Below are 21,631 nucleotides of genomic sequence, written 5' to 3'. Positions count from 1 at the left end.
GACAGCGGGTGGAAGCATCGATAACTTTCCAGAACCTTCGGATACATGCAGGCGCGTCCCGCGCTGTGCGATAACATTTGTTCGGCGGCAAAACTTGTCGCCCGATAAAGACAAGTACACGTGTCAATATCTCAAGAACCTCCGCGACACCGGCTTGCCACAAGAAAATTCTTATATTACGTTTTTTTTCCGCCTCTCGACGCCTGCGTCCGTGGCGTGTAATGATTACAATGCGGCTTCTGTCCTAGAGGTCGTCTCGCCCAATGCTGTCGTCGTATAATTTTATTTATCTTTCTTTTATGAGTTATAGAAGCGCAATATTTGATGGAAATGATTAGCTTCGGAAGCCACAAAGCCGTTGAAACCATTAAGGATGAAGTTTACGGAAATCCATGTACTAATTATTCCGGCGTACCATTCTGTACATTCCGGTCAAACTGCGCCATATTGTCAAATTCTACGACTGCGTTTTCGAGAGCCGAGCAGAGACAAACCAAAGCAGCCCTCTGGGTCAATCGCAGCTAACCAGGGCGAAATTTAACAATAAGGCAGGTATCAACAATGTGAAGAACTTCTGGCTGAAGTACCCAGTTTCTATAATACCTAACTAGCGACATAGTTCGTTTTAGTAAATTGAAATAATGGTTTTCACACCTAAATTCCTAGAGTTCAATTTAACTGTTCTTGTGATTATTGTACGAAACTCTTGCCACTACAGGGCGCACCCTTCCGGACAATTTTGGGAAAGTTCGTCCCCGGTAAGACTGAGCGCCCTCTAGGATATGTTCAGGCCTGCTCAACCCTGCTGCCGTGGCCTATGACATCACGCAGTTTTGACCAACGCCTCCCTTCGGGCGGACGTGTCCCCAGGTATGGCCACGCCGTTCGAGAGACGCCGATTGCTAAGCCTCACGAGCCGCTGGAGCGGCGTGCTCGCATTACTGTTGGCGACCGGGGAGGACGTGTTTTCTTTTTCTGCGTCTGTGAACTGCGTCATCACGATGTGAAGTGTTTAAAGCTTCGAATGTTTGCGTTAGTGCACGCCTACAAACTCTAACAGTGGGGCGCTGACGCATTCCACACTGTCCCGGGAAATACGACGAGGGATCGAAGTTTCGAGTTTTTTTTTTTCGTTCCCGAAAGATGGACCAAAGAGTGACGCGGGTGCCTCCAGTTCGTCGAGCTGACGTCGATATCTGCGTACTCTCCGTCATTTCAAGGTACGTGTACGTCTTCACTGCTCGCACTTAAGTCGTTTCAGAAAACACCGCGTCCACCATGTGCTCGGTTTTTGCTAGAAAACAATGATTTCGTATATACTTTTGATTTACTATATCGTAAGACCTTGATATCGCGTCGTGAATTTATTTCTGTTTTGAATCCTTCTTTCTGATTGTGCGGCTTTGCAGTCGCTCCTTGCTTCTCGCGTGGTGAGGGTGCTATCGCTGCAAGAACGTGCGCTCCTGTCTTGAGTGCTGTCGTTCTTTTTGTAGATCCACTTGGACACGTCGTCAGTTGACGCGCACGCTCGAAGTAATTGGTACAGCGTGCTAGCATGTATTTGCTGACCAGTTCTTCGTCGAGCAAGTTCGATGACGCAAGTCCAAAGACGTATCGGGTAGTTAGCTGGCACTCGTTCGCTCCGATTGCTGCCGGCGCCGCCGGCGATTTCCTTGTTCTTCCTTTGTTTCGGGGACCAAGTTCGCCCATTAGACTCGAAAGCGCTCGTTCACCGAGTTCGTCTCCTTGCGCCGAGCGATAACGTTTAACAATTGTGGGCCGGTGAAAAGAGCTCACCGGAAAAATAATAAAGTACGCGTGTGAATACATATCGTTATCACTAAGGTCGGCTGAAAAAAGAAACGTCCGTTCGTCGAATGATTACAAGCGCTATAAAGTTTGTAAACAGGGATAAGATGCCTCAGAAATGCTGGCCAACGTTTCGATAGGAGGACCTATCTTCGTCAAAAAGATAGGTCCTCCTATCGAAACGTTGGCCAGCCTTTCTGAGGCATCTTATCCCTGTTTACAAACTTTATACCACAGTGTGCTATTCCATCTGTCGGCCCCTTTCTTGTTTTGAAGCGCTATAAAAAGCAGAGCGTTGTTCTGTTTCTCAATAAGTATGGACAGCTGGGCTAGTTGGTTGTGATTAGCACTATGAAACATCGTTCCAGCGCACACCTGAACACGGACAAGAGAAGAAAAGACAACACGAACGCCGGCGTTCGTGTTGCTGGTGCCGACGGTGTCACCAGCTTTTCCAGTGGTGGATCTCACCCCGAATATTATCGATGCCAGTGAAATTGCCCCCTCCCCAGTGAATGCCGTTGGTGCGCCTTAATTCAGCGAGTTGACGCTACCCACACCTCACGAATAATTTAGATACGCCATCCTTGCTAAGGCGGGCGTCTGAGCGCGCACCGCTGCCGTTCTCCATGAGAGGTGCTCCAAGTTCCGTCCGTGGATCTGTCAGCTGTCGGAACCTTCAATTACGCGTCTGTCAGTCTACCTCTGACTTCCGTTGTGAGGAGCCTCGCCAGATGGTACTCTCCTCCACGACCGTAAAGCAGGGGCGAATGCTTGCCACCTGGGGAGAGTAAAAAGAGAAGATACGTGAGGGTGGCGAACGGTCAAATCGGCCTTATCTGGCCGGCATTGAAAACAGAAAATTCGCAGTTCCACCCGAAATAAGAATCACCGATTGCGATAGAAAATTAGTCGAAAGCTGTAAGAAGTTAGCATAGTAGTTTTATAGGCCTTATAAACTTCTAAACATTCGCTTACTAAATAAACTACCAATGAAAGGATATGTAGGTGTGACTCAACGAGGACGTAGAAAGAAACAGACACGCAGAGACAGCGCGGTCCTTGCGTGTCTGCTTCCTTCTACGTACTGGTTCAGTCCCAGTTACCCATTCTGTGATGGACTCAAACCAACTAGCCCGTCAACGTGTTTAAACTAAATTAACCAGCCCGGCGTCACGCGCGTTCAGGTAAGCATGAACACCCGTCGCTCGATGACAGCGGAAACTGTCTCTGAAAACGCTGGAGATAGGAATCGCGGCAGCATCCGCGAGCCAATTCACCAACGTGCATAGGTCGCTTTAACGCATACGAAACGTCAAAAGCACAGCGCATAGAAAGCTACCCACACTACGCGCACTCTGCAAACATCGCAGGTCGCTCTCGTACAGGTATAAAAACATATTTCCTATCGCAAAGTGTCCTTCGCTTTTCCGGCAGAACTGCGAATTTTTCTAAACATCCTGATGGACGCCGTAAACAGGCGCAGCCAGTACCGCGGCGGCAAAGCAGAATCTGAAAGGGTGTGAACGAGCTCGCTGACGTTACATTGACCTCGACGGTGCGACGCGTTGTCATGGTGGCGCTTGTGTAAGCTCGGCAATGGCTTCGCTGTATACATCCACCTTCACGCGGTGGAATGGAGGTGCCATATCTTCATGCCTATTCTTGACTTAATTCATATTTTAATAATATCGTCGTCCACGTACAATTGCGATGTGCCCCATCATAGTTCCCGCGGCCGTCCTGCAACGTAGGAGACGCTCGTTGTATTCGTGCGCAGACTCCGCAGCCACACCTCCGCGTTCTTACGTCATCAATCACGAACATTTGTCGAGGTACTTCGGCTCTTGGCTCACATGACGCGAATCGCGCATTTGGACGAGAGGGCAAGAAAATTTATTTTGATCCTCCTTGCGAGACTGACCTCGTGAGCTCCGGCAGTCATCTTGTCATGGCCGGAGCGTAATTGTAATTGTGCACTGCGGTACTCTCATTTGCCTGAAGAAAAATGCGGCGTCGGGCGTGCCGGCATTTTTCTCTCTTCACTTTCGACAACTATCGTCCGACGCGGCGGCATCTTGGCTTTCTAAATTCCCGCACACTGCGATAGATACCGTGCTAGGACTTCGTCGAGGGCAGCGAAGAAGTAAAAAAAAAAAATCTCAGATGCCGTTCCCCACTTTCGCCACGAGATGTTCTCCCTCTCGCTGGCCCCTTCGACAAAAAAAAAAATCCCAGAGACAAATGTGACATTTTCAGGGGGACAATTCTACCTCTGTGGGTACTTTTTTGAGGATTATTGCCTCTCTTACCCCTCAAAAATTGGCTTCGCTTAGATGCTGATGAGGGCAGTGCGCTGTGTTTCGTCGACTATTTGTTTTCCCATTGCTTAGATACAATTTTCTGCAAACAGCACTCGATCATACGAGCCAAACAATATTAAAAAGGTGCAGAAAATTCTGTAATGCCTTGTTATCTTCATACTTAATATGAAGATAATTGTTATAAATCGCATCTATCCCTAAATTAACTTGTTCTACCTTACTACTATTGTAGCGGACTATCAAGCATCAATATACAGCCATGCTGCTTCCTTTGACCAAACTTATTTCCAAAATCACGTCTTGGAGCCCTGCATGAAGCAGCTGGTTTATTCGAGCGAGCTGGTGGCAAGCAATTTGTGCTGAAATGTCGTGCAATGAGGAGATCTGACGTATCCATATTCATGGTGTGTGGAGGCGGGATGGTAAGAATAACGAGGTGGACAATCACAAACGCCGTTGTTCTTTGTTGTCCTCGTTCTACATACGTCCTTGTTTGCACACGTGTCTTTAATTACATACATTGAATCCCTACCACGTCGCCCAGTCATCGAGTGTATAAATCATTGTTCATTTAGAGCAACAGTAGGCCAATGCATTATTTGTAGTGAGGAATGGATGGGAACAATAAAAAAAACTGTGAAAAGTACACCAGGTTAAAGCACATATTATGCTTCTTGCGTGTGATCCTATAATTCAAGAGGCTTCCGCATTTCTTTTCTATTGAGCGATCATTATTATTCAACTTCAGCCTTTTCATGCACCGTGCAGACCGCAAGTAAGGCATACATGTTTCGAACTGTCCATGGAGCCACCTTGATACAGATCGGCTCGCCTACGCCACATTACGCAACCTTCAAAGTGAATATGGCTACGTGCACAGTTCTAGAATAAATTTTTTACGAGCATAGCATACCTTTATGATATGATGCAACAACCCTGATAAGCTTCCTTATCAGCGTACCCCTTTAATTCTGCTGTCAGCACCAGCGAAAGGACGTAAGAGCGCCATTAGCATTGGCCAAATATCTCTAGTAAGTGAAGAGCTCACTAAGGCGGTTGTCCCGGATTGGCCCCTTTTTGTTCTTTTCCAGCCGGGCTTAGAAACACTGAGACAGCCCGGGTTGTGTCAGCGCCTCCTACAAGTTTCAACGCTCTTACGGCGTTCCCAACTCGCAGGCCGCAAGAATGAGCGTGACGGGCTGTCTGTGCACTTTTCCGTCGGGAGGCTGAGGTGATCTTACCTACCCGATGAAAAAATGTTTGTGCGCCGATAACCCATATGGGATCGTCTGAAATGACAAAGAAATCTACAGGGGGATGATGAATAACGCTGTTGCAAAAAAAAAAAGTGAGCAGGTCCACGACAAAGAAATTCAAACAGTCTGGGATATTAGAAATTACACTATAAAAATAATTCAGGGGCTCCTCAACGAAGGCATGGAAACAGGCAGAGCAAATCACCAGCTTTCGGCTAAGGAGCAATACGCAGTTCATATGTCAGCCCAACCTTGGCTCGAGCCGGTACATTGTAGTGGCTCACAAAGCAACCATGATGCTCCACAGCCTGCCATTCCCAACTTGCTCCAATGGAGCCAACATGACCAGCGTCAAATCCTTATCGAATATTACAGCTCAAGAACAAGAATGTATAGACTACTCCTTGTTTTTCGTAAGTCATCCCGCTCTATTTATGTGGTTTTCATTGTAACAAACCAATGCATCGGCTCATGGCGAAACTCAGAATCGATTGTAAATGACAATTTTACCGGTCGATGGCGTCTGAATGGAGCGAACTCTGGATACACTTAGATTGTGAAGCTTTTCGATATCAAACGCCACCAAATGGCAAGTCCGTCCTTCGGAAACCCGCACAAAGCTGGATGTTTCATCAAAGGGAGAAAATTGGCACTCCAGAGACTGCAGCACAAAACTACTTATAAACATTGAAACATCCACGACACTTTCTCCAAAAGAAACCTAAAGGTTGAATGAAAATTTGCCCTGGTCTCGAGATCGCAACCACGTCCAACGCCTTTCAGCGTTGGTCGCTCTACCATCTCAGTCTTGCAGATTGCGAGGGGACGCTGAATTAATGGGCAACCCGAAGCTTCAAGACACAGAAGACGACTACTCGATTCCGCAAAAACACGCAAAGTGAAAAAAGTTTCAGAAAAGGGAAGAAAACTGCCAAGAAAACTATTTGGTTTCCTCTTTAGCTTCGTGTTAAAGGCGGCTGTCAATTTTCGTATTTCTCCAAATATTGCCGCTCCCGCTGAGAGTCCGTAACATAGGTGACTTGGGCAAAATTCGGGTGTCTACCACTTGATTCTACTGCGTCGCGAGTTTCCAGTACAAAGTTTAAACAAGTGAAGCTTTCTAGAAAACAACGGAACAAAAAAATTTTAGATATAATTTTTGATAAGTTTCATTCATTTACGCGAAGAAAGATAATTCTAAGGACAAATATAGGTTTAGTAGCAGCAGCAGCAGCAGAGAGAGAGAGAGAGACATGCAAATGAGAGAAATGCCCGGAGGTTAACCCTAGGTAAAACGTCCGGTTTTCTACCTTGCACTAGGGGAAGAGAAGGGGTGGAGAAGGCGGAAAGATTAGCGGTGAGAAAAATAAAATCGTGAAAGAAATGTGAAAAGGGACGGAATGAGATCAGTATAGTCTGTCTAATAAGCCACTGCCACGTAAAAATGTCAACGAAGCCTTGACCGACTTACGGTGCGACGACAGTTCATGTCGGCATTCCGAATAGGAAGGAAGGAAGGAAAAAGTGGAGAAGGAAAGGTAGGGAGGTTAAACAGTATGGCTTAACCGGTTCGCTACCCTACACATGGGAGAGGGATGGGGGAGATTAAAGATGGGGAAAGGGGAGAGGGAGAGAGAGCACATATCACAGCACACACACATCGTCCGTTGGAGTCCATCATTCTGGCATGGTACGCGACGTCACTCTCACAGCCGCTTGTCCAATCCCGTCTCTTTCAAAAACCGAAGTAGTCCCTTTGTCGCCTTCACCTGCGATATCTTCTGTCGGCGGCATGTGAAAATCGTGTCGAGCGACAATGGTCTACTGTCAAGGCGCGCTAGAACAGATGCCAGGGACTGTCGCTGAACGTTATAGTCAGGACAGTCGCACAGAACATGTTCCAGCGTCTCCTCGAAAAGACAGGCATTACAGAGATCGTTGTCGGCCATTCCAATGCGGAAGGAGTAAGATTTGGTGAAAGCCACCCCCAGCCATAAGCGATGAAGCAGAGTCGCCTCTCTTCGACGCAGTCCAGTTGGCATATAGAGATGCATCAAAGAGGGCAGGTGGTATTGACGGTTGCTCTGGGTGGTCTGGCTGTTTGGTGTGCACCATAGAGATAGCGTGATCTCATGTGCAAGCACTCGAAGTCTGCTAGCTGCGTCGGATCGTGAAAGCGGTATGGCCTCTTCTTGTGCGTCTTCAAGAGCTGCCCGAGCGGCATTATCGGCGTCTTCATTTCCAGTGACGCCGCAGTGACTTGGCAGCCACTGAAACGTCACATGGTGTCCTTTCTCCTGTGATGTATGGAGTAGGCATCTAATATCGAATACGAGCTGTTCGAATGGCCCGCGATGCAGAGCTGATAGTACAGATTGTAGGGCTGCCTTTGAATCGCTGAAGATTGACCATTGCCGAGGTGGCTCCCGATTGACGACACGAAGTGCAGCGCGAAGAGCAGCTAGTTCAGCAGATGTCGATGTTGTTGGGTGGTCAGTCCTAAAGCTGATGGTAATAGCTTTTGCTGGGACAACCACAGCACCGGACGGACACTGGATGTTTGTGGAACCATTGGTATAAATGTGTTCCCTGTCCGCGTACCTCTCGTGCAGAAGAAGCAGAGACAGTTGTTTGAGCACAGGCGACGACAGTTCAGACTTTTTTCCGATTCCTGGTACACTGAGAAGGACTGTAGGGCTGATAAGACACCAAAGGGGTATCGATGGTTTAGATGCAGCGGTGAAGCCCGATGGCAGTTTGTCGTTGTATTTGATGATAGTTTTAGCGAATGATGATTGGTGCCTGTGATAGTGTGATAGGTGGCACGTGCAAAATGTCTGATGTGCGTTCTCAGGGCTTCCACCGTAATGTGAGTTCGCATTGGATGGTCCCGAGCAATCGCAATAGTTGCCTCTGTTGAGGTGCATCTGGGCAAACCAAGGCAGACTCTGAGTGCTTGAGCTTGTGCTGCCTGCAGAACACGAATATTTGTCTTGCAGGTGTTGGTCAGTACAGGTAGACAATATCTTAGAAAACCGAGAAAGAGAGCTCTGTAGAGTTTAAGCATTGCGTCTACTGACATCCCCCACGTCTTTCCTGCCAAGTATTGAAACAACTGGGAAGTCGCTGTCAGGCGCCGTTTCATGTAGGCCACGTGCGGGCTCCAACAGAGGTCTCGGTCAATCATTACGCCAAGGAATCTGTGGGTTCGGACATAGGAAATGGTCCGCCCATTGATTGAGATGATATAAGGCGTCATCGGTTTGCGAATAAATGCCACTAGTGCGCATTTTTCTGGTGATATGCTGAGACCCTGTTTAAACAAGTAGTTCGCTGTCAAAGTGGCCGCTCTTTGAAGTCGCGCACGTATCTGAGGACGTGTGACTGCCGAAGTCCAGACACAGATGTCGTCAGCGTATATTGAAATTTTGATGGTAGTTGGCAAGTACTCAGCAAATCCAACAAGAGCGAGGTTGAATAGCGTCGGGCTGAGAGCACCGCCTTGAGGAACGCCCCTGCTGGTATAGCGTCGCGTAGTTGGGCCATCGTCAGTTAACACAAAGAATGATCTTGCAGATAGGTAGCTGGCAATCCACAAAAAAACTCGACCACCTAGGCCAACCGTCGCAAGGGCGTCGAGAATGGCCTCATGTAATACGTTATCGTATGCCCCTTTCACATCTAGGAATAAAGCTTCAGATAAACGCTTACGGGACTTTTCGTGCTGGACATAGGAAACGAGATCAACTACATTGTCGATAGAAGAGCGGTCACGTCGGAAACCAGCCATGGAAATCGGATAAATCTTGTAGTATTCAAGGTACCATTCCAGGCGGCCAAGGATCATCCGTTCCATTATCTTTCCTACACAGCTGGCCAGCGCTATTGGGCGGTAAGACGTGAGTTCCAATGGGGATTTGCCCTGCTTTAAGAGTGGCACCAGGCGGCTTACTTTCCATTCGTCAGGAACATTTCCCTCCTGCCATGAGGAGTTGTAAAGGCTCAACAACTCTATCCGTGCGGACTCTCCGAGATAGCACAAGGCCCGGTATGATATACCATCCGGACCCGGAGATGATGAGCGCCTGCAGAGAGCTAGAGCCGCTTCGAGCTCCTCCATTGTAAAAGGAAGGTCCATGCGGCCATCACGTGAATTGGGGACGTCAGGTCGGGCTGGAGGATCTGGACGAGTAGCTTGGTCTGCGATCCGCGCACAACAGTCTTCTGCGACATCGATGTCTTGCCGCCCTTGGAAAAGCGCTAGCGCCTTGAATGGGAAACGCCGTTCCGGAAGGCAACGCAGACCTTGCACAGTTTTCCGTATGTGAGACAGTGGCTTGCGGGGGTCGAGTTTCTGGCAAAACGTTGCCCAACGTTCCGACGCTAATCTATCCATACGACGCTGAATCTTCTTTTGCATCCTCCTGGCTGCCCTAAGGTCATGAATTGATTTTGTACGCCGATATCGACGTTCCGCCCGGCGACTTAGCGCTCGAAGGCGCTCTAATTCTATGTCGAAGTCATTCCGCGTGGAAGAGGTCGTCATCATGCGAGTGGCGTTTTGCATCGTCATTTTAATCGTTTGCTCTAACCCTGATGGTAGGCCCTCGCGGCAGGCATCTTCCATTTCAGATTTGAAGTTGGCCCATTGAATCGTCCGTATGGTATTCCGTAAGCCTGATCTAGACGACAAGCCTTTGATGTTCAGATAGGTGGGAACGTGGTCACTCCCATGTGTCTCAATGTCTGGAAACCACTTCACACATCTGGCGAGAGAGTTGGAGACGAAAGCAAGGTCGAGGCAGCTGCCGTATGTCACGCCGCGAAGAAAGGTGGGGCTACCATCGTTCAGGAGAGTAAGGCCATAGTTGTGGGCGATGCTTGCTAATCTTCGTCCTCTTGCATTTGTCCGTGTACTTCCCCATGCTGGATGGTGTGCATTGAAATCTCCTATGATGACCCATGGGGCGGGACAAACACTCAAGATATCCGCAAATCTTTTGGTATCGAAATTGCAGGAAGGCGATATATACACGCCTATGAGAGTAAACAAGAGTTTGTTCCTTTTAACTGTGATGCATATATATTGATTGTCGTCGTGGGGAGCAATTGGTTGCAAAACATAGGTGAGTTCACGACGAACAAAAATGACGATTTTGCTGCATGCACCATTTGTTGATGACATGATAAATTCGTATCCTGACAGTCTTATTGATTTCGACAAGTTGGGCTCACAAATGACGATGAGGGGAAACAGATTGGTGTACACAAACTGCCGAAAATCTGAAATTCGTGATTTTAGCCCTCTGGCGTTCCATTGGATGATGGACGCAGCCTTGACTTCTTTCCGGAAGGATGGGGTATGGGTAGCCATCTTTCTAGTTGAGGGATGCAAGCACTGGGCCTAAGGCGTCCAGCACTTTAAGTGCGTTTTGAGCACAGGGTGTCCCGATGTCCACTAAAATTGCTCGAATGGCCTCCATGAGAGAACGTAGCACCGAGATGACTTGGCGGTCTGTTTTAGGTGAATCGTCCATGGTCGGAGAAGGATCAGGTGGGACCCCGACCTTCTGAGGTTCCTTCGCAAGGGAGCGGCTTGGTAGCGTAGGCCATTCCTCTAAAGATAGTCTTTTCTGCTTCCTTCGTGGAAGTGGTGGGTCTTTTCGCGGCGTGAGTAACTGGCACCGCAGTGGAGTGGGTACTGTCACTTCGCGCATGCGCCTTCTTCGAAGACGTACGATGGCGTCTACGTCGTCGCCGACGCCGGACTACTTCGGCTGCCTCCCTGTGGGCAGAATTGTCTCTGGCCATTTGCTTAAGAACCGCGCGCTCCCTCTTGATGCGGGGACAGTCCTTCGAGGAGGCCGCGTGAGGGCCGCTACAGTTGACGCACTTCAGGACCATGGCACCGCAGGTCTGTTCTGCATGAGGTTCAGCGCAACGGGGACACAGTAGCGAGATGGGACACACGCCTTTGACGTGTCCTAGCCTGAAACACTGATGGCATTGAAGCGGCTTCTGGATGAATGGTCGAACCGGATGACGGAAATGTCCGACTTTAACGTGGGATGGGATACAATCCCCCTTGAATATTACTTTTACGCAGCGCGTATTCCCAAGACGGCGCACTTGCGTAATGATCGTGCCTTCGTATGCCGGCTTGATGAGGCTAGGTAAGTCATCATTGGGAATGGCAATGTCAATGTCGTAAATCACACCGGCTATGGATGTGTCGTCGATCGGGATAAAGGGGCGCATTTTGATTCCGTCTAGCTCTGTGATTTCTTGGAGTTTTCCAAGCGCACTCGCGTTGTACACGTCTATGGCGAGTATATTCTTGCGTGGATTTATTCTTATGTCTTTAATTTGATCCGGCACCGCACATTCCAGAAAAATGGATAGGGCTTGCCTGTTCAGCAATCGTAGGTTGCTTGACGGTTCTGTCGGCATAAAGATGATGACGTGTGGCCAGCGCGCAGGCCTTGTCTTCACAGTCGTTGTCCTCGCAGGAGTTGACGGCGCTGTGTTGGCGATTTTTCTCCTCGCCCTCTTACTCCGGACGGGTATGAAGCCGTCGTCGGATGAGTCGTCTTCCGACATAGAGTACAGCTCGGTGTCTTCGGTGTCACTGGGGGAGCCAACTCGCTTCCTTGCGGTTGACGGCCGTGATGACTTCTGGCCAGGCGGGTCTCTGGCATGCTACGCGTCCATGGCCGCAAGACGGGGAGGTGAGGCACCTCGAATAGCGAAGATTTCACCCAAAAATTCACAGAGCACAGAAACAAGCGTTCTGCCAAGAAGACACTTCGTCGTCTTCCCCGCATTCCGAGTAACATTCCAAATTACAAATAGTAGTAGCAGCAGGGATCTGGAGCCTTTCAGTCATATTACTAGGACCATTCCGTAGTGATAGATATAGGTGACCGCCACCGGTGTTAACAATGAAATACTCTAAAATAATGAAAAACACTCTAAATTGCATGCCCGGATGGCCAAAAACGAAAACATTGTCGTTATCGGCTGGTTGGCTTTATTGCAGAGAGGTAGATGGTCAAGCAAGCAGGCTCTTACGGGGTGAACGGTTGAGTAATGGTTTCGTTTTTGTATTCGGGCATCAGGTATCGCCTCACAAGAAACCAGTAACCCTCGGCCAGGCCATCCAGTTGCAGTTGGGAATCCTCGTAAGAATGGCAGACGACGCGACGTTTGATGATGCAGGACATTTGCATGAAGGTGTCAATCTATCGAATGTTCCTAACAGCTTCTCGAATAACGACGGCCGCCTCGGCTCCACTGACCGACGACAGCCGGGCAACCTGCTCCTGGAGTGCGTGGAGGACGAGGACCTGCAGCAAGACTGCCAGAGTTGTTGAAGTCAATATCGGCACATATGTGCGACATCGATTTCGCTATAATGAAGAGCTCTGACTTTTTAACACGTGACGGCTCGGCTTTTACCAGCATGTTGCTGGTCTACATGGTGTACGTTTTTTTGGCACCCTTAGCATCAGCGTTGCCAATTGACGACGTAGAGAGAGTGCGACATCGAAAAAACACGATTGTGCGCCACCGAAGCTCATTGTGGACATGCAGCGATAAAATCCAGTTATACCTGCAAGGACACAGTGGTAACCCAGTTGAAAAACACAACAGGAAATTTTAAGAGTCTGTTGTATTTTGGGACGTTGTTTCTGTAGTTCTGTTGCCTGTAGTTCTGTTGCCTGTTGTTCTGTTGCCTGTTGTTCTGTTGCCTGTTGTTCTGTTGCCTGTTGTTCTGTTGCCTGTAGTTCTGTTGCCTGTAGTTCTGTTGCCTGTAGTTCTGTTGCCTGTAGTTCTGTTGCCTGTAGTTCTGTTGCCTGTAGTTCTGTTGCCTGTAGTTCTGTTGCCTGTAGTTCTGTTGCCTGTAGTTCTGTTGCCTGTAGTTCTGTTGTCTGTAGTTCTGTTGTCTGTAGTGTGACGTCCTGTAGTAGAAAGTTGTGTAGTTCTTGATCAATATTTAATTAAAAATTGACAGAGACGTCCGTAAGGTTATGTAAATTTGTTAGTACAAAAAAGAAAAGCATAAAAGTAAAAAAAATTAAAAAAAAACGTCTTCGCCTAGGATTCGAACGTGCTACCTCACGATTCCGAGCCCGGCATCTTACCACTGCACCACCCCTGACACTTTTTTTTTCTTTATTGCATGGGATTATCGTTACTGTCAAACCGCTACAGTTACATCACATATGATCATACAAGAGAAATAAATTCACAGAAAGTATACAGTCCAATGACAGTTCAAAATTCTGGCAAACAAACACAAGCGTCCAGGTGTGAAATCCATTCAGGGACGGGATCATATGTAAGCACCACACTCCGGACTTGAGCAGTCTCTTCACGGAAGATAGACCTTGTCGAGCGAGGTGGCTCGGCATGTCTGTCGATCATTCGACTTCTCCATAATGAATAAAGTCCTAATAACATAAACAAATCATATGGTGTATTACTGGCTGTCTTTTTGAAAGGAAGGAACCGGATACCATAACATGTGAGAGGAAAGTCTTTTTTGATAGTTCTTTGTAAAATGTCCCAAAAAAGAAATGCGTCACGACAAAGTATAAAGCAATGTTCTATTGTTTCGGGTTGATTGCAAAGCCTACAATTTGTATTCCAGGGTACATAGAGTCCTTTTTCCTGAAGCCACGTTTTAACTGGCAGTGTGGAGGTGTGCAGCTTAAAGAAAAACGTTTTTGCTGCTGGCGCAATGCACATTCTACGGACACGGCAAAGAACATCTTGACCAAATAGAGACAGATACGGCTTTCGGTACAGCGGTTCAGGGAAAAGGTTATCTATAAGTGCTGCATTTAGCGACGTGCGATTAACGGTAAACAAATATTCAAGGTTGAATCTGGCTTTTAAGAAAGAAATAGTGTCGACAAGTTCCTTTAAGAAGCCCCATAACGGTAGTTCTTGAGCAACGTTTGTCGTGACAAAAAGAAAAGGGAGGTGTGACGCAAGACGTGCTCGATTAACTGCGAGAAGGAATGGATGACGGACATTTTTAAGGTAAAATAAGCGCATGACCAATTGTCGCACAAACAAATGCACAAGACCCAGGCCTCCCTTTTCAAGCGGGTGAAAAAGGTTGTCCCTTCTCATGGCTTCCCATGATGAATGCCAAATAAAACATGCAAATATTCTATGAAATGCCTGGACATGGACACGTGAGCAGTGCAAGACCTGCAGAACATAAAGAAGCTTAGAAACGAGAAATGTATTGCATGCCTTAGCTCTCGCAAAAATGGAGAGATCACGTCCTTGCCAGGTTGTCACCTTTCTACGGATAGTGGTTATCGTGGACGCCCAATGAGGTCCACTATTACGGAAGTTATCGAGAGGTACTCCAAGATATCGCAACGGAGACTGATTCCAATGAATATTCGCGAATACAGAGGGAGTGAGCGCCCACATGCCTAGCCAAAAGCCTCTACTTTTGTCAAAATTTACAGTAGCTCCTGCAGTCTCACAGAAACGCAGGGTAGCGTTTATTGCCTTGGTAATGCTTGGCTTATCGACGCAAAAGAAGGCAATGTCATCTGCATAAGCTAGCACTTTAATTTCCTCATCGGCATACATATATCCTTTAATGCTCGAGTCACAAAGCACGCTTAAGCAAAGCGGTTCTAAGTATATGGCGAAGAGTAACGGCGAGAGCGGACAACCTTGACGAACGGATGACTGTAGTTGTATTATATCTGAGAGGGTACGATTCACAATTAACTTTGTAGTGCAGTGTTTATAACAAAGCGTTATACCATTGTATAATACATCCCCTAACTGAAGATGTCGCAGTAGTTGGAATAAAAATTCGTGTTGAACCTTATCAAAGGCTTTGGCGAGGTCAATCTGGAGAAGAGCTACTTGATCTGTACTACCCCCAAGGCACTCAAGAACTGAACGTGCGATATGAACATTTGTCTGTATAGAGCGGCCTCGAATTCCGCATGTTTGATGATCACCTACTAATTTAGTAATGACTGTCTGCAATCTATTTGTCAGTATTTTTGCAAATATTTTGTAATCCACGTTACATAATGATATCGGCCTATAACCGTTTACTCTCTTTATTGTTTCATCATCAGTGCTTTTTGGTATTAAGGTTGTGTGGCCCTGATAGAAAGATGGAGGAAGCTCACCATATTGATAGGCTTCCTCGAAAAGTTGCTGCAAAAAAGGACACAGGAATTCCTGAAATTTTATATAAAATTCAGCACTAAGGCCATCAGGACCAGGCGTCTTGTTCCTCTGCAGCGTTTCAACGGCAAAATTAATTTCTTCTCGAGTTATTGGCCCATCAACGCTGAGTCGATCATCTTCTTCTAAGTGTGGCATAAGCGAAATAAACTGATCAGCGTTTTCTTCGTATCCATTCTGAGGCTTAACTGCAGTGAAAAGATCTTTATAGTGAGCTTCAAATAGGCTTATTATTTGGGGCGTGTCTGTGTATATAGACCCACCAGACTCAATTTCTTTGAGTCAATGTTTTTTGTCAATGTCAATGTCAATGCTTTTTGAGTGTACGTTTTGGCCATGTGAACAGTACGACGAGCCGATGCGCTGATGTTTACATTTGCATTTTGAGAGCCAAGATCCGCTATCACTCCACCGCCTCAAGTGCCGCATCTCTAGAAGAGCAAGAGTGTTCGTACCATCGACAGGTACATCTTGCAGTGCTAGAACATCGATTTTGGTGTACGATATCCTTATTAAATAAGAAATTCAGAAATAGACAACGTTGACTTTTAGGGTTATTACTGCTAGTTTCGACAGTTGTCTCTCGTTCTTTACACTTTTCAGCGCGCATATAATTCGTGTGCTCAATGCAAAATAGCTACATGAACATTCGTGGATGAGAGTTCTTTCTGACAGCATACTGGCTTCTCACGGCAGCACTGTACCAGATTAATGAGACCCGAGCGAGACAGCTTTTCACGCAACTTTGTGGAACAACCCAAATCTTCTTTTCCGCTTCGCATAAACTTGTGAAATATTCCTGGGAAATTAACTAATGTGTCAGTGTAACAGCACATGTAAGTCCACAGGCCTGTGTGCCACATCTTACCAAAAAAGAAACGGATACGCAGCCATTCCCGCAGATGGTATGATTTTGATCAGCGGCCGATTTTGAGGAGGCCGGTAGAGCGTTGCTGGTGCCGCGTCGTCACGGCACAATTGTAACTATTCGCCACGTCGACTTTATTACCGGTGTCAGTGCCATCAGCATTGCCGGCTTCAGAGAAGCGCGATTGAATACCGCGCAAGAGAAAAGTACAGTGTACACCACCGATGCGAAAACATACAATTTTAAAGGACCGCGACGGAAAGCGCTTCTGTTGCGACTTCGGAACTCTTGGCCGTCGCGACCGAATGTTTCTGCTGCGACGTCAGAATTGGTGTCATAACGTCAGAGTCGCTGTCAGGATATAAAGCTGTTGTTCCGACTTCAGAACTCTTGTTGTCGCGACAGAATGCTTCTGTTGCGAAATCAGAATTCCTGTCGTAATGTCAGAAATGTCTCCCAATTAAGAAATGTCAACAACTTCTGTTGTACAACAGAATTTCTGTAGTTGCGACAGGAATTCCTTTTGTCTTTTTCAACCGGACACTACAGAAGCTTGTCGCATCACACAATTTCAGTGCACTTCTGTTATCATCATTGGGTACATGTTGCGGCGATAGGTTTCCGTTGTGGAACAGTTCTCTGTAGTACAACAGCAGTTTGTCCATTACTTCAGGAACACTTCTGTTATGACAACTGGGGGCCTGTTGCAATGATAGGCTTCTGTCGTACAACAACATTTTTCTGTAGTACAACAGAAGTTGGTCGCATTACTTCAGGAACACTTCTGTTGTGAAAATTGGGGGCCTGTTGCCACAATAGGTTTCTGTAGTATTTCAACAGCTCTCTGTAGCACTACAGAAGTTTTTCGGGTTACTTCAGGAACATTTCTGTTGGGACAACAGGGTGCCTGTAGTGATGACAATTTTTTCTGTAGTACTACAAAAATCTGTTGTAGAGCTTCAGCTTTCTGTTGTAACAACAGACATACGACAGACTGTACTTCTGTAGTAGCAACAACAAATGTCTGTTGTACATCAGAAAAGTCTGTCGCTCCATCAGGAATCCGTAGTTACTACAGAAAAATCCTGTTGTACAACAGAAATTTCTGTAGTACTACAAAAATCTGTTGTAGAGCTTCAGCTTTCTGTAGTAACAACAGACATACGACAGACTGTACTTCTGTAGTAGCAACAACAAATGTCTGTTGTACATCAGAAAAGTCTGTCGCTCCATCAGGAATCTGTAGTTACTACAGAAAAATCCTGTTGTACAACAGAAATTTCTGTAGTACTGAACACAACCTCTGTTGTCATTTTCAACTGGGAATGACGCTTAACAGCTCGCATTAGTGGTTAAGGCCGCGAGTCATATCATTCCACGACATTTAGGTGCTACCATGGTTTGACGCATTGCAAGTTACGTTACCTGCTTTCAAGAGCACATTTCGGGCATTGGCGTATCCGAATCGGTCCATAGAGTTTCAGTCTATACCGCCGTGGTTGCTTAATGGCTGTGGTGCTGGGCTGCTAGGCACGAGGTTCAGGATCGAATCCCGGCCGCAGTTGTCGCATTTCGATAGGGAAGAAATGTGGAAACACACGGTGCACTTAGATTTATGTGGACGCTGAAGAAGCCCTGGAGGTCCAAATTATTCCGCAGTCCCCCAGTATGGTGAGCCTCTGTATCAAATCATTGTCTTAATTGCCACGTTAACCCAAATAATTTATTTTATTGAAGCCTCAGTCTGTGAATGCGCTGTTGCTGAAATGAATACAGGTTACTCAGATTACTCAGTCGACGTAAATGTACAGAAAAGCAAGGAAAAAGCAAAAAGAAAAAGACACTTGGCGTGCAGAATATGCCTTCAGACTCGCATAATCCAACCATGTCTCAGTATCGAATGCACCTCTGCTTTTCGATTGCACTTCAGTGGCAAGAACCTCCGTTGACGCGGCACGAAATAAAGTGCTTTTACATCAAATTCCAGCAGTCATTAACCAATATTTAGCTCGGGCGTAACTTCGATTCCGCCTCATCAAATACTTGAAGAACGCAGAAATGCTTTACTGAGATAAAACCAAGGCCCATTTAAACTAAACTGTGGGAATTTGTGACAGAAAGGTAATTTCTAGTGACTGTTGGTGGGTATGCAATATTGAGAGTATGATTTCTTTCATTTGCGGGAAATCGGAATCGCAGTTCTGTAAATTGCGCCCGTTAGAACATCCAACACGGAAACATCTTATCGAATATTCTATGTTTCAGTTAATTTGTTACTGTCTACAAGTATTTTGTAAAATTGCTACCAGCGTATTAATGATGCATACAACAGCCATGTATAAGACATCAGTTTCGTTCCCTTTAGAAGCAGTATAAACTGCAACTTACATAATTGTGATCTTATTTTTTTGTTGCTGGGTTGCAGAGCGTTGAACTTCGTATTTTCGTTACCTGAAAGTTGCGAATCTCAACGATGCACAAAAAAAATCGATGCGCTTATTCGAAAATTCGCTAGGAAGAGTGACTGGACTTTAACTTTTCTTTTTCTTTTACATGAAACAATTTACATGAACTAAAATCAGTCGTAGGCGAGAAAAAACTTTCTCCTTCCCCATGCATGTAGATTGGAGCGAACGTGGTAAATCTTTCTCTTAAGGAGATAAAAACCAAGGTATGTTCGGATTGTATACAAACTTCGGTATTGTCTAACAAAATTTTTTGAAAAAGCAATGCGTGAATGCTTCCCCAATACATTCGCTTCCGCTGGGGGGTCTACAGAAACAGTGTGGAGAAGGTTAACCTCCTTGCTGAATATCACAATATCTGTGGTAAAAAAAAATATGATCCCCTTTTACAGATAGATGGAAGTGAAATGAAGAGAAAGGTAAGAACAGTGTTTTCAACAAGCACTTTATTAAAGCCTGTAAAACCACATCTACGAATATCCTTTGATTCATATAGATAAGTCGCAGTTGTTTCTTTACATATTCTGCGCATAAAAGTAAGGTAAATGGTGGTTATTGAAATAGAAAAAAAAGCAACGAGAGATATGTTTATGACCTGCAATTAAAACCTGTAAATTGTGTAACTGTTCTGACAGCACCGTCCATAACACATACTATGAATGTTGCGGTCATCGAAACTATTTTTTTATCCGTGATATGCAGAGCCGCGTAAATGATTATGATTATGGAAAGTTCAGCTTGCTGGTAGGGATTTACGTCACCAAAAGGCAGGTGTACCGACGCAGACACAAGTATGGGAAAGCGGTCTGCACAATCATCCACATAACTGAAATATTACGCAATAAAGGAAAAGACCATAGGGCACAAAACTTATCTGCGCATGCTCAGGAATGACCACTCACATACGCGAGATTGAGTCGCATTCGACGGCTCACTCTCGCACTCTTTCACTCGCACCTACAGCATAGCGCGTGCGGCGGCGACCTTGAACTTTATACCGAACCTCACGGCGACGGCAGAAATACGTCTGGAGGGTCTACAGAATTGATATCGTAATAAAAGAAACATGGTTCGGAATACGACGTCAGGCAGTCAGCGTTCGCAAAGCGGCCTCGACTATAGATGTTAGCTTCATGCTTTCTGTAGCCAAATGCGCACACCAGACGTCGAATCCTGAGGACAGTACGCAGTCGGTGACACCGCACGTTGCTTGGTTCGTGGGATCTGTTTCAATAGCGCTCGCCGCTGTAGTTGGCGCCGCCTTCTGCGGCTCTTGCCACTCGCTTCCGGCTCGCCACTCTTGAGAACTTTAGCTCTCCGCCTTTGTAGCTGGAAGCATTGACGCCATTGCAACGACAACGTTTATGTCTGAGCAGTTGCCCGGTCGGCCTCGCTCTGCCACTTTTGAGCGGCGCATTAGACGGAGGTGCAGCCCAGCACCCTTGCGCCCTGTATCCCTGCCCCCCCCCCCCCCCTGAAGAAAACGAGAGGTGTGGAAAAGAACGCTTCCATCACGAGCTGTGGCACTTTTCGCCTGGTTTTTTGCTGTTTTTACTAGGTTTTAAGATCGTCACGTGACGCTTTCCCGCAAAAACCTTTTTTTTTTTCATTTCAAGCATTGCGGCCCTTTTCTCGTCGCTGCCGCAGATGGAGCCCAATTTTTTCGCAGGGACCACGTGTGACACTGCTCTCATTGTTGGAATAAAGAAGACGGTTGCGCTTGATGTAATCAAGTTCAGAAATTTTCGCTAAATACTCGTTCGGAATAAAAGAGCACACGCTCTCGAAAGCGAGGCAAATGCGAACTCGCATAAAGATGTGGTCAAGCTAACAAACAAGCTGACTACATGTGTTTTCATGAAAGTCATCAGTGTATCCTCCTCTTGTGCGCCTTCGCACCCACTTATTTCGTGGTGTTTTGAATGCGAAGTTTTGTCTGACGCCACTGGTTCGTGCTTTGGCATATTTACGATAAAAACACACGACAAACAAAACATTGCGGCTACTGCACCTAAATAATAGGAACATCTCGATGAAAGATAAATCGTTGATAGTTGCATACTTCCGTTCATCTCTTTCCAAAGTGTAGCGCGTTATTTTCGTTTCATTATTAATCATGCCATTGCTACATTCGATTCCAAAATTAAGGAACACCAACAAGCAGTTGCGGCAATATTAAATGCTTTTGCACAGCTTAGGCGGATAGCATACGCTTTTCACGCTTGTGTTCCAGCACCTGACAATGCCTCATGACGAGACTTTAAATTCCTCACCATCACATCGACTTGCCAGAGCCGAAACTCGACAGCAATTCCTTTTTCTTTTCGAGTAAAGCTTGATTTTTTTCTCGGAAATTATTGTCTTAGAGCAAAGTAAATCCATCTCAAGTTATCAAACAATACCGTGCAGGTATGAACTTGAATCGGGATTATTCGCATACGTCAATCGATGAAATTTCCGTTGCATAGATGCATTTGTTCATGATATCAAGAAGAAATATCAAGCTACACTGCTTCCTTTAGTCAAATTAATTTCATGATGGGGTTCTTCAAGCCATGAAAGTGGGATGTTAGGGCGCTCTGATTACATGCAGTTATGCTGAAATGTAACACCCATGTGTTCGTGGCACGCAAAAGAAAGCGTGCAAGAAGAATGATCTGGACAACATAAACG

At 46.3% G+C, this 21,631-nt stretch overlaps 2 protein-coding genes across 2 annotated transcripts in view; both read left to right on the top strand.

Annotated features, from left to right (window-relative positions):
* LOC139048938 (protein NLRC3-like) overlaps positions 1 to 21,631 on the top strand; it is a 462,676-nt gene that overhangs the window by 153,623 nt on the left and 287,422 nt on the right. The window lies entirely within an intron of this gene.
* Positions 829 to 21,631, top strand: part of LOC139048925 (uncharacterized) — a 198,164-nt gene continuing 177,361 nt past the window's right edge. Inside the window, exon 1 of the mRNA XM_070523901.1 lies at positions 829 to 1,220. The gene's annotated coding sequence lies outside the window, so the exon portion shown is untranslated. The remainder of the gene's footprint in view (positions 1,221 to 21,631) is intronic.

Source organism: Dermacentor albipictus, chromosome 8 (assembly GCF_038994185.2).
Source record: "Dermacentor albipictus isolate Rhodes 1998 colony chromosome 8, USDA_Dalb.pri_finalv2, whole genome shotgun sequence".
Classification (NCBI taxonomy): domain Eukaryota; kingdom Metazoa; phylum Arthropoda; class Arachnida; order Ixodida; family Ixodidae; genus Dermacentor; species Dermacentor albipictus.
Note: the sequence above shows the minus strand (reverse complement) of the source record. Positions and strands in the feature narration are given on the sequence as shown.